The sequence below is a fragment of the Rhinopithecus roxellana genome, chromosome 2 (genome assembly GCF_007565055.1).
Source record: "Rhinopithecus roxellana isolate Shanxi Qingling chromosome 2, ASM756505v1, whole genome shotgun sequence".
Taxonomy (NCBI): domain Eukaryota; kingdom Metazoa; phylum Chordata; class Mammalia; order Primates; family Cercopithecidae; genus Rhinopithecus; species Rhinopithecus roxellana.
In genome coordinates this window covers 136937493-136952063 of record NC_044550.1, presented here as the reverse complement: position 1 = coordinate 136952063, position 14571 = coordinate 136937493, and the positions used below count along the sequence as shown (strand labels likewise).

General features: G+C 32.2%; 1 long non-coding RNA gene across 1 annotated transcript in view; it reads left to right on the top strand.

The window, feature by feature from the left end:
• The window catches only part of LOC104669516, an 87614-nt gene extending 74999 nt beyond the window's left edge, over positions 1-12615 (top strand). Inside the window, exon 4 of the long non-coding RNA XR_748999.2 lies at positions 10641-12615. This is a non-coding gene — a long non-coding RNA (uncharacterized LOC104669516). The remainder of the gene's footprint in view (positions 1-10640) is intronic.
• Positions 12616-14571: the final 1956 nt, after the last annotated feature.

Below are 14571 nucleotides of genomic sequence, written 5' to 3'. Positions count from 1 at the left end.
GCTTTGTGGCCCCACCCAAATCTCATCTTGAATTGTAATCCCCATAATTCCCATAGTCCTCATGTGTCAAGAGGAAGACCAGGATAAGGTAACTGCATCATGGGGGTAATTTCTACAATGCTGTTCTTCTAATAGTGAATGAGTGCTCATGAGATCTGATGGTTTTATAAGGGCTCTTCCCCCTTTGCTCAGTTCTTCTCTTTCCTGCCACCTTGTGAAGAAGGTGCCTTTCCTCTCTTTCACCTTTCACCATGATTGTACGTTTCCTGAGGCTTCCCCAGTCATGCTAAACTATGAGTCAATTCAACCTCTTTGTTTTAGAAGTTACCCAATTTTGGACAGTTCATTACAGCAGAATGAAAACGGACTAATACAGCGTGTTTATATAAATTTTAGAATGAACTTTTCAATTTCTACCATAATATATGCTACATTATTTTTACTGTTATGGCATTGTATCAATAAGTCAATTTGGATAGATTTGATACCTGTGTCTTCTGTCCCAAGAACATGATAAGCTTCTTCATTAATCAAAATCTCTAATTTATCTCACCAATATGCTTTCAATTTTTTAGTGCACAAGTCTTGTACAACTTTTGTCAGATTTACTTTCAAATTGTTTCATATTTTTTATATTTTCTAATTGATATTAAAATTTCAAGGTTTGAATTCACGTTGCCAGTATATAGGAATACAATTGATTTTCAAACTCACGTATTAGTGTAGTAGTTTTTTTTTTTTTTTTTTGTATACTTCACTCATTTTTCTATAGAGGCAATTATGTTATCTGAGTATTAAGACAATTGAATTTTTTTCTTGTTAATTTGAATGTCTTTTTTTTTTTCTTTTCCTTATCTTATTGAACTGATTAGACACTCCAATACCATGTTGAATAGAGTTGCTGAGAGCAGACATCCTTGTCTTTTTTGTGATCTTAGGGGAAAACATCAATACTTTTATTACTAAACATGATGTTAGCTGTAGGTTTTTCTTTTTTAATAGATGTCTTCAACCAATTTGTAAGGACTTCCTCTCCTTTCTTAATTTGTTCAGAATTTTTACCAGGTTTGATGTTTGATTTTTCCAAATAACTTTGTTGTTTCTATTGAGATGATTATGTGATTTTTGGTATTTGGTTTGTTATTGCAGTCAAATACATTGATTAGATTTCAAATACTTAACAAACCTTGCATACCTAGGAGAGATTCCACTTGGACATGATCAATTCTTTTAATGCCTTGCTGAATTTAATTTGCTAAAGTTATATTTACAATGTCGAATTGATTATATTAGGAATATTGATATGTGAATTGGTTTGGTATTAAGGTAATGCTGGCTTGATAAACTAAATTGGGAATGAATCTGCAAATGTCTGGAAGAGTTTTGTACTATTAGTTTTGTTTCTCCCCTAAATGTTTACATGTTATCTGTACTTGATATTTCTTACTAGCAAAAAAAGCTATTTGTTTATGTTAAAAAACTTCTGCTCTTGACCCCTCTTTCTCTTCAACTACTGCTTTGTCTTGCAACTTTTACAGACTTTTTGAATATGGATGTTCATTTGTTTAGTAAAAAGGCTATTTTGCTCTACTGTATTGCTTTTTCTTATTTGTCAAAAGTCAGTTGACAATGTATTTAACTCCTCCAAATTCTTTTACTAAACTGTCTTTAATGTAGTCCTTACTAAATTGTTATTGCTCCTTTTCAAAGAAAGTTGTGGCTGTAAATGTAAACAAAGATTTCTATTTTGCTAAAATTAATGATTATTAATTAGTCTTTTTATCAGTTGACTTTTTAAAAGACTTTATTTTTTTTTAAAGAAGTTATAGGTTCACAGAAATATTAAGAGGAGTTGACAGAGATTTTCCATATCTGCCTTGCTTCCACACATGCATAACCTCCCTCATTATCAACATCCTCCACCAGAGTGGTACATTTATTACAACTGATGAACCTACATTGACACATCATAATAACCCAAAGCCCATAGTTTACATTAGGATTCACTTTTTTTTTTCTTTTTTTTTCTGAGATAGGGTCTCACTGTGTCACCTAAGCTGGAGTGCATTGGTGCAATCATAGCACACTGAATCCTTGATTCCTGAGGCATAAGCTATCGCACCTGGCCCCAACATTACAGTTCACTCTTATGTTGTACATTCTATGGTTTTGGACAGATAAATAATGGCATGTGTTAATTGTAGTATCATACATAATCATTCAGCATATAGTCTTTTGATATTGTCTTCTTTTGCTTAGTCATATGCATTTAAAGTTAACCTGTGTCTTTTCGTGACTTAAAGACTTATTTCTTTTTAGCACTGAATAATATTCCATTGCCTCAATATCCCACAGTTTTTTCTTTTTTTTTCATTCGCCCACTGAAGGACATTTTGGTTGCTTCCAAGTTTTGGCAATTATAAATAAAGCTGCTACAAAACTCTATATAGAGGTTTTTGTGAAGACAAAAGTTTTCAATTCCTTTGGATAAATACCAAAGAGTGCAATTGCTATGTCATATAATGAGTATGTTTAGTTTTGTAAGAAACTACCCAACTGTCTTTCAAAGTAGCTGTAACATTTTGCATTTCAGCAACAATGAATAAGAGCCCTTTTTCCTCCACAACTTCATGAGCATTTGATGTTGTCAGTTTTCCATATTTGGGCCATTTTAACAGATGCACTGTAGTATTTCATGGTTTTAATTTACATTTTTCTGATGACATATGATGCGGACCATCTTGTCATTGTTTATTCCCCATCTGTATAATCTTCTTTAAGTAAAGTGTCTCTTAAGGTCTTCAGCCCATTTGTCAGTCAGATTGTTTGCTTATTGTTGAATTTTAAGGGTGCATTATATATTTTGGATAACTGTCCTCTATCAGATGTGTCTTTTCCAAATATTCCCTCCCAGTCTGTGCCTTGTTTTCTTGTTATCTAGACATTGTCTTATGCAGAACAGAAGTTTTAATTTCATTGAAGTCCAGCTTATCTAATTTTTTCATGAATTATACCTATGATGCTATATCTAAAAAGTTGTCTTCATCTGCACAGTTATCTAGATTTTCTTCCATGTTATTTCTAGGAGTTTTATTGTTTTGTGTTTTACATTTAGGTTTGCTATTCATGTTGAGTTAATTTTTGTGAAAGGTGTAAGGTCTCCATCTAGATTCATATTTTTTTTTTGAATGTGGATTTTATTTTGTTTAGTAAAAAGGCTATTTTTGCTCTACTGTATTGCTTTTTCTTATTTGTCAAAAGTCAGATGACAGTATATTCATGTGGATCTATCTCTGGGTTCTCTATTCTGTTCCATTGATCTATTTTTCTATTAGTTTGTCCTTGCCACACTGTCTTTATTATTGAAGCTTTATCATAAGCCTTGAAGTCAGGCAGTGTCAATCTTACAACTTTGTTCTTCTCTTTCAATATGTGCTGGCTCTTTTGCATTTTTTGGCTCTCCATATAAACTTTAGGGTTCGTTTTTCAATATTCACATAATAACTTGTTGAGATTTTCATTGGAATTTCATTGAATCTACAACCAAGTTGGAAAGAAGTGACATTGTGTCAATATTGAGTCTTTCTACATATGAATATAAAATATTTCTATATTTATTTAGTTTTTTTTATTTCATGAGAGTTTTTTACTTTCCTTCATATTGATCTTGTATATATTTTTCTAGATTCATATATAAATATTTTGTTATTGGGAATGCTAGTGTAAATGTTTTTGTGTTTTTTGTTTCAAATTTCACTTGCTCATTGCTAATATATAGAAAAGTGATTGACTTTTCTATAATATATTAAACGTGTATCCTGCAACCATGCTATAATTGCTTATTGGTTCCCAAAGTTTTTCTTAAATCAATTGTTTTGAATTTTCTGCATATGCGATCATGTCTGCTGTGAAAAAAGACAGTTTTATTTTGTCCTTTGCAATCTGCATACCTATTATTCCCTTTCCTTGTCTTACTGCATAAACTAGTACTTCCAATATGATATTGAAAATAAGTAGTGAGAGGATACAGTCTTGCCTTTATCTTGGTGGGAAAACTTCAAATTCCGCACCATTAAGTATGATGTTAGCTATAGGTTTTTGTAAATACCATTTATCAAGTTGAGAAGTTACACTCTATTCCAAGTTTACTGAGAGTTTTTATCATAAATGGGTATTGAGTTTTGTAAAGTACTTATTCAGCACTGATTAATATGATGTGATTTTTATTTTTTAGCATATTGATATGAGGGATTGCATTCATTTATTTTCAAATGTTGAACTAGCCTTGCATATCTGAAGAACACTCCCACTTGGGTGTGGTGTATAATTGTTTTAATATACTATTGAATTTAGTTTGTTATTTTGTTTAGCACTTCTGTATCTATATTCATGAGATATGTTGTCTTATAGTTTTTTTTTTTTTTCCTGGCAATGTGTTTTTATAATTTTCATACTAGGGTAATGCTAGCCTTATAAAGTGAATTAGAAAGTATTCTCTCTGCTTCCATCCTCTGAAAGGCATTGTGTAGAATTGGTATAATTTCTTTCTTAAACATTGGTAGAATTTACTGGTGAACTCATCTGGGGCTACTGCTTTCTGTTTTACAAGTTTAGTAGTTATTGATTCAACTTTTAAAAATAGATATAGGCCTATTTGAATTGTCTACTTTTTCCACTGTATGTTTTGGTATCTTTTGTCACCTAGGTTACCAAATTTATGTACATAGACTTAATATCCTCTTGCTGTCCATAAGATCTGAAATGATGTGCCTTCTTTAATTTCTCATATTGTAAATCATGTCCTCTCCCTTTTTTTCTTTATTAGCCTGTCTGAAGGCTTATTAAATTTATTGATCATTTTAGAGAACCAGTTTTTGGTTTTCTTGATTTTCTCCATTGATTTCCTATTTTCAATTTCATTGATTTCTGCTCTAATTCTTTTTTTTTTTTTTTTTTTTTTTTTTTTTGAGACGGAGTCTCGCTCTGTCGCCCAGGCTGGAGTGCAGTGGCCGGATCTCAGCTCACTGCAAGCTCCACCTCCCGGGTTTACGCCATTCTCCTGCCTCAGCCTCCCGAGTAGCTGGGACTACAGGCGCCCGCCACCACGCCCGGCTAGTTTCTTGTATTTTTTAGTAGAGACGGGGTTTCACTGTGTTAGCCAGGATGGTCTCGATCTCCTGACCTCGTGATCCGCCCGTCTCGGCCTCCCAAAGTGCTGGGATTACAGGCTTGAGCCACCGCGCCCGGCCTGCTCTAATTCTTATTATGTATTTTCTTCTGCTTATTTTGGATTTAATTTGCTGCTCCTTTTTTGTTTCCTAAGTGTAAACTTAGAATATTCATTTTAGATACTTCTTTTTTTCTGATGTATATGTCCATGGTAAAAATTTCATGTGTTGAATTGTCACTGAACTACCTTCACTCATCCCAATAATTTTAACAAATTGTGTTTTCATTTTCATTTAGTTTATAACATTTTTTATCTCTCTTGTGATTTCTTCTTTGACCAATATGTTATTTAGAAGTGTGTTTTTTAATCTCCATTTATTTATGGATTTTCAAGTTGTCTTTCTGTTATTGATTTATAGGCTAAATCCATTGTTTTCTGAGGGCACATTGTAAGACTTTTGTTGTTTAAATTTGTTACAGTGTGTTTTATGGCCCAGAATTTGGGCAGTCTTGGTGAATATTGGTCGAATTTTCAGGAAAGTTTGACCCCATTTAAAAACTTTCTTATTCTTAGACTTACTCAGAAGCATTCAAAACTAAAATTGCACAAATAGAGACGTTTTAATTAAAAATAAATTCTAATTTAATTTAATCTTGTCAGAAGACATATTCTGTTTTTTATATGTTGTTATTTATTGTGACTTGTTTGTGTACTCTACTATCAATTGTTAAAATGTTACATGTTTACCTTAGAGGAATATGTATTTTCTAATTGTTGGATATCAATTTTTGTGTATGTTCAGCCCTTCTACAACTTTACCAACATTAGGTCTTCTTGGTCTTTCATGTTTCCAAGAAGCATTGTATTAATTATAATGTATAATATATGTGAACACAATAAAATTATATATCATATGAGATTAATAATTATTTATCAATTTCTCTTTATATATATCTTTGTGTATTTTGAGACTGTGTACTCAAAGTCATGTGAATGTTGACTTTTTGGTGGCATCATTAATGATTTAAATTTTAATTGTTGCATAATTACCTTCTGTATCATAATGATTTTTAACTTTGTAGAACATTAATTTAACTACACCAATTTCTTTGGGGCTACTCTTTACATCATATATTATTTCTTGTTATTTTACTATCAAACTATCTGACTATGCGTGTGTTAAAACTTTTTTTTTTTGTAAATAGCATGTATTTATAATTTTTTCTTGTTTCTCAATTTAAAAAAATTACCAGCTGATAGAATAAGTTGGGTATATTTCCATGTATGGTGATTAAATTTGAAATCACTTTTTCAAAATACTTTATGCCTTCTTTTGAATGTTGTTTTCCTTCCTTTGAATGATTATTTTAAAAAATAGCATTACTCACGTTGTATTTGGAAGGTTATGCCCCCCCTTTTTGTTTATTTAAAAGGTATAGCTTACTTTATGTAAGAAATAAACAAGAAACTGTACCCTCCTCATGTGCAATGAAATTTCTTAGACCACTTTAAATCAGAGCACCTCTATATAGTTTTTCATAACTATTCATAACTTCATGTTTAATGATAGCTTATGTTTATATCCCTACACCTAAAAGTTACCATGATATGGAACAGAGGATTAAAGACATGGAGTCGGTATTTCAGCACTTAGTATTTAGTTATATTTACATATGTGTTTTATTTCCTTTGTTTGATGGTCTTTCTTTAACCTTATAAATTCCTTCTGGAATTATTTTTTTTTTTTTCTTGACGTACATTCTCTATTAACTCATTTAGTGAAGATTCTAACTACTGTGCCTGTTACATCATAATTACTTAACTAATGTCGATTTCTTTAATAAATTATTAATTTTGCTTCTCATCAGAATGATGCAATAGTTAAAGCAAATAGACAAGAGAAAGAAAGTCTCTCACCGTACGTATGTGTTAGTATTTGTAAAATGTTCAAGGGTAGTATCTTACTCAAACTTTCTACAAGAAACCCAGAATATTTAGCAAATGTCATGCTGCTATGTATTTAAACTGTGAGGAATGTCATGATGCTATATATTTAAACTATAACGATATATAATACAAGGTGGGAGGGTGCTCTTAGAGCACCAGATAATATGATTTTATTTGAGATACCCAACCTCTGTGCTTCAGCTTCCTTGTCTCAAAAACCGAGGATGGAACAATAGCACCTACCATATAAGGTTGCAGCAACAATTCAATGAGTGCATACATTAAAGGAGTTTGGAGAATGTGTGCATAGCATAAAGTCATGTTAAGAAAATTATTTTAAACTTGGAAGTAGATGAAAAAAAACTACATGCCCTTTCAATGCTCATTGCAGCATTGTCTAACTAGTCTTTAACAAAAAGAGTCTCCTTGCCTCTCTGCAAGGCTTACTTTCCTTTAGTTTAGAGTCCACAGAATGCACGTTTGTTTAAATTTATACTTACCATTTATTAAGGTTCAAAATCTGTTAAGTTAGATGTTAGTTAATAGTTTTAGTCCAGTAATGATTTAAGTGACTTATACTTAATTAATAGTATAACTTTCAAAGATTTATTGCCCTTAAAGATGTTAACCAGTATTGTTTCTAATTTAGCAAACTTATTCAGCATGCCTTTTAAGACTGACTATATAATCCTCTTTTCTTTGAATTGTACTTTTAACAAGTTTTACTTTGCTACTGGTTTTCCCATTAATAAGTTGAATAAATATTTGATCCATGTTCATGCTATATTTGTATGTCATATTTTTAGCTAAAATATTCTTTGGCACATTCAGTAAATATTAGCTATTTTATTACCATTAATCTTTCTATATTGATAAATTTAGAAGATTAGAATATGGTAATGAGAAAAATCACAAACTCAATTTTACTTCATTTGATTTGTATTAATAAAAAATATAATTTGTTCTTTTCATTGAGTTCCTTTTAAATATTTGTATCATTTATCCTAAAGAAAATGACCGTAGAGAGTACAGAACTTTGAGCACTACAAGTTCTTGTTTTAGGAGAAATCCAAAATATTAAGTTTCCTTGATGTTTAGATTATTGTAAGAAAAAAAGAAATTGTTAACATCAAAATAAACTACAAGTTAAACTTTTAAAAAAAAAGTTCATGTGTGTGTATATATATATATATATATGAATATGTTGAAATATTTGTTGAAATTAAGCATTAAGTGATCACAAAGAATTTGAAATAAAAGCTGGAAAGCATATGAATTAGTTTTGTATGCCCATATTAATGGTAGTATCAGATAGAGGGATGGATTAGAGATACTTTTCAACTGGAAAATAGCCTGTTATTTCCGCAAGTGATACTAAAATATAGAAGTTTTTGTTGGTTTAAAAATTAATTGAAAATTCTTCACATTGTTTCATGTAACTGGCAAACTTACCTAGTCTCCATTTTGAACTAAATGTGTTTAGTCTTTGATAACTTAAAGTGTTGCTCACACCATGTCACTCTAGCCTGGATGATAAAGTGAGACCCTCTCTCAAAAACAAAAATATAAATAAGAATGAAGACTTGATAATAAAAAGCAGACAAACAAATAGAGTAATATTGATCTTTATGAAGGATGTTAGTTGTCCCATAACCTTACAAAATATTGTATTTAAACTGAGTATCTAAGAGTTTTTGTCTACCTCTCTACAGGACTTAAGCATTTAATATTGTTGCTACAGTACCAAGTAATAGAAGGTAAACCTGTAATATCTTTTTGCTACAATATAAGAAAATATGCCTCATTACAGTTATGTTGATAATCAAATTTCCTCTGTGTTTGAGAGTTAAATACTACACATTTGGTTGATTAATGTATAAGAATGCATGATTACTAAACTAATTTATATACTTTTAGCGGAATTTTTCATTTAGGGGATTCCAATATCTTCTCATTACTCATCAGATAAAATTCATATTCCCAACATAGCCTGTGAAGTTCTAGGAGACACAGTTTCTATATTTTTTTTCCTGACACATCCATTATCTGTTACTCTAATTTTCAGCAATACCAGCAGTTATTTTAATCCTTTTGGTTCTCAGAGCATGTCAGTCTTATTCCTGTCCCCAAATTTGGCGCTTGTGTTTGCTCTACTTACTACAGGCAACTCCTAAATCTGTGTATAGCTAGATCTCTGTTATTGTTGACACCTCAGCTCATCTATCACTTTCTGAGAAGGTTTCTTGGATTATACCTTTTAAACTCACACTAGTAAATATCATATCACCCTAGGCACTTCCTTTCGTGGTCCTCAGCACAAATCATTTTATTGTTTGCTCAACTGAACTATAAGCTCAGTGTGTTAAAAGATCTAGTCTGTATTTTTCTTATTTTATCCTCAGTATCAAGCATATGTGAATTACCCAACTGGTTAATGAATGTTGAATGAATTTAACAACAACTTATAAAAACTACACTTTTATTATATGCATCAATAATTGCAGAATTGTGAAACTTTTGTATACATTTTTAAAATATATGCATTAATTCTGTTTTTAGTAATGTGAGCATTACTTTTGATAAAGTAAGCTGTATGTACAATATCAAAGGACAACCAAAAGTAATTTTAGCTTAATATTGAAACACGTTTAAGTTGTTTTGACTTGTGTGTTCCTTAAAATAGGTCATACATGTTTAATTTTTAGTAACCATGACTAGTGATGTGTTAAGCTTTTATGATTGATAGATTTGCAATGTTGGCATTTTAATCCACTTATGAAACAGCTTGATCTAAGCTAAGTTCAGATTGATAAGCAAATTCTGGCTTCAAGTTTTTCTAGAATTGTTTTCCTGACTAGCTATGAGTGTATAAGATTCTTGTTTCACTTTAGTGATAAACTTTTACATGTTTAATATCCATCTCTCTCAACACTCAACGGCCTGAGGTCAACCCTAACTTCATATCTTTATAATACATTATAATATTTGCTATATGTGACCCAGGTTCTATGCTTATCATATCCATTCCCTCATTTACTTTTCAGAAGTGTTTCATAAGATAGGTGCTACTTTTACCGTACAGTTACTTACAGAAGGGGAAACTAAGACCTACACAACTATAAGCAAAGTATTCAAGTTCTCGTGTACATTAACATGTGCATGTACATTATCATGAGAACTTGAATACTTTGCTTATAGTAATTTATATGTAATTGTTCTAGAAAGTGTATTACCAACATATGTTTCTGGGATGTAACACATATTTAATAATTGTGTATTAAGTTGAATTTGAAATATGACTAGGGGTGTTTGTGTGTGTGTGTGTGTGTGTGTGTGTGTGTCTGTCTGTCTGTCTGCATATCTCCAATTTCTGTGTTTTGTTTCGAGAATGGACAGTTAATTGAAGTTCTCATGCAAGCCTACACAGCTTCTGTCTTATTCAGTCTTATTCTTTTTTGGGCAGCTATAACAGAATACCTGAGCATGTATAATTTATAAATAAAAAAAAATGTGTGTCGCACAGTTCTGGAGGCTGAAAAATCCAAGATCATGGCACTGGCAGGTTTTGTCTGCTGAAGGCCTGATCTTCTCTTCCAAGATGGTGGCTCGAGTGCCGCATTCTCCAGGGTACAGGTATACTGTTTCTCACATAGCAGAAGAGAAAGATCAATGAACCCACTCTTGCAAGCCCATTTTTGTTTTGTTTGTTTGTTTGTTTTTGAGACAATGTCTCACTCTCTCACTCTAGAGGATGGAGTGCGGTGGCACAATCTCTTCTCCCTGCAACCTCCACTTCCCCTGCTCAAGTACTCCTCCCACCTCAGCTTCCCAAGTACCTGGAACCACAGGTGATGACTACCAAAAAGTGTCTTTTTGTTTGTTTGTTTTTGCTAGAAACTGGCTTTTGCCATGTCAGCCAGGCTGGTCTTGAACTCCCAGGCTCAGCCGAATCATCTGCCTGGGCCTCCCAAAGTGCTTGGATTATAGGCATGACCCACTGCATTCAGCCACAAGCCCATTTTATAATGGCATTATTCTATTCATGAGGTCAGAGCCCTTGCAACCTAAACTCTTATCCATAGGACACAAATTTTAACACTGTTGCATTAGGAATGCACTTTCTGACACATGCATTTTAAGGAAGACAAAAACATTCAAACTACAGCAGATTTTTTTCTACATGTAATTGTTCAAGAAAGTGAGTTACTGCATATGAGAATAAGAAGTTTCTTAACTAAAAACTCTCTAAATAGTAAAAACAGAACAAGCAGCTGAGACTAAACTAGCAAGACACCTTCAAAGAAGCCACAATAGTTCAGAGAACTAAAACATGGATTCAAGATTTATGGAAACTTAAAAAAAAAAGAGAGAGCTTGACAATTTTATAAAGATTGGATCCGAATCTAATTAATCCAAGAATTTCCTTTATGGCCTGAATGGTGATATGTTAATAACACCAACAAACACTTACATAGCATTTATTATGAACAGTGCTTTTCAAGATCATTTAATTGTGTCAACAATTCTGTGTAGCAAATAATATATTTTTTTTTTTTTTATAGAAGAGAATAGGGGTGACAAGGGAAGCATGATGGCTGGTTATTAACATTACACTGGAATCTTCCACAAAGTAAAATATTGTGTGAAAGCAAGCAAAGATATTTGAGTCACAGATTTAATTCAATACTTTAGTGTTACACAATATCTTAATGAAGGAAACAAAAAAAATCTATAATTAAGCAAGATAAATTTTAATGCTTCATAGATAGGATTATTATTCAAAAGATTAATACAACAGAATATTGTCCAAATACAACTCCCAATGCAAAGTAGTGAAAACAAATACATGCAGAAAACTAACACTTTACCTACATACATTGGTTTAGATTTTTTCCAGAAAGTTTAATTTCATATAAATATTTTATCACTTTATATTAGGTTGGTCCAAAAGTAATTCTGGTTTTTGCTAATAAGTATGAATTTTCAATCAAATATTTGGGAGGAATATTAGATTCTGCAACTAATCCTTTATAGGGAAAATAGTCACTGGCATAGAAGAACAAAATCTCTATTTTAAAGTTAGCCCATATGTCTGACTCTTCAAAAAATTTTTACTACTGCATTGACAGATGAAATTTCTTTCGTGTTGGGGGGATGTAGGGGAAAGAATCATAAAGTTTTTACAGATTTATTTCCTTTCCAGATTCTATTTGCAAAGCAAGGCTCACAAAAGATTTTTAATATAGATTTAAGTTTTCCATGATAGTGGGAAAGTTTTCAAGAAAGCTCTATAAACACAATCTCCTAAATCTGATGAGTCTCTGCTAGACATGAAAAAAAAATACATTGTCTTTCACATCCTTCTGTGCTAAGAATTTAGGCTGCAAAGAAAATTTAAAGGCAAAATCCTTATATGAACTTATTTATTCTATATAATTATTAGGCTTAATTTTGTCTAATCATTATTGATCATTTAATAAAATCAGTTGGGGATAAAATTATTCTCTATGTCTCATTGGTTTTCTGTGCTATTTTAGTCTACATGCAATAAAAAGAAAAATATATAAATAACATTTATCACATACTCCATTAAGTCTAACATATGCTAGCACAGCACACTGCAGTCAAATTGTGTATGTCTGTGTAAAATTGGTGCCGCTCCTTCACTAAAAAAACACCTAGTAAATGAAACTGTAGTCCAACAAGTAGACTTATTTTGGCCTTGTATTGAAAGAAAACATATGTAACAAACCTGCACGTTATGCACATGTTCCCTAGAACTTAAAGTATAATAAAAAATTAAAAAAAAAAAGAAAAGATAAAAAAAATAAGAAAACAAGTGTACAGATTCTAAATTCACAGTCCTTTTTGTGAAAAAGTCCACACTTTATAATTAATGTGTTATTTTGGTTTGTGTTGGTTTCTTCAGTTATTAAAGTCCTATCATCACAGCACACAAAGCAGACATGCAATTTAAAGCTAAGCAACAAGTGTACTAGTGTAGCAGTTTATAAGAAAAAAAAAAAAAAGACTGTGTATCAAGCTTTGTAAAGTTGAGGCCATCTAAAGCATCAGGATGAAATTTGGTCTTCATATTTGCATCAGGCAAAGGTTAGCCATATTTTGTGTTTCTAAATTTCCTCTCACAGGGAATTAGATATACATATTTTATGCAATCTTTTCACCTGTCATGATATGCATAAAGTGTATTAACATATGGATGGGGGAACAACATGATCGTTAAAGCAATAGTTTGTGGTTTCTGTCTTCACGGGAAATCCAACGGGGATTGGGATGTTAAAGACTGAGCCAGGTCTACACAGAGTACATTTCGTTAGCTTCCGGGTTGATACTACCGGGGTCATCTTGCTAGTGTACCGTGTGGGCTAAGTACCTTATTCCAATTTCTTCAAACAAGGTTTCTCAAAATATCTGTGGTAAGGGACACTTAAAAAATTTCTAATCTCTCATAAATTTATACACTTCTGAATTACAATGAAAATAGATTACTAAAAATAAGTGGAAAATACCCACAAAGACATGAAAGAAACAAGTTCTATTTTGTTAGTATTAGATTCAGTCAACATAAAATTACTTTGTCAATGTACAGTGTACTCTAATACTTAAAAATTTACTCTCAATTCGGACACCTAGATCAATCTGTTTGGTGTATACTGGTATCTCATTGTGGTTTTTATTTGTACTTTCCTGATGGCTTATATTGCTAAGCAGCTTTTTGTTTGTTTGTTTGTTTGTTTCCTTTTTGAGGCGGAGTCTCGCTCTGTCGCCCAGGCTGGAGGACAGTGGTGCAATCTCTGCTTATTGCAAGCTCCGCCTCCTGGGTTCACGCCATTCTCCTGCCTCAGCCTCCCGAGTAGCTGGGAGTAGAGGCGCCCACCACCACGCCCGGCTAAGTTTTTGTGTTTTTAGTAGAGAGGGGGTTTCACCCTGTTAGCCAGGATAGTCTCGAACTCCTGACCTGGTAATCCGTCTGCCTCGGCCTCCCGAAGTGCTGGGATTACAGGCGTGAGCCACCGCGCCCCGCCGCTAAGCATTTTTTTACATGTGCTTCTTGGACATTTGAAAATCTTCTATCGTGAAGTATTTATTCAAGTTGTTTGCACATTTAAAAATGTTTCATTGTCTTCTTATTATTGAGTTGTAAGTTATTTACATAATCTGAATATAAGTGCAATATAAAATACATATGTTGAAAATCATTTCTCCCAGTCTCTGGCTTGTCTTTTTTTTTCTGTGTCCATGGTGTCTTTTACAAAACAGAAGTTTTAAATTTTGTTGATGTCTAACTTGTCGAGGTGTTATTTTAGGTTTTTATTTGTTGTGTTCCACCTAAGAGATGTTTACCAAACTCAAGGCCAAAAATGTTTTCTCTTATAATTTCACCTAGAAATTTTACGGTTTTTGCTTTTGTGTTTAGGTCTATAATTCATTTC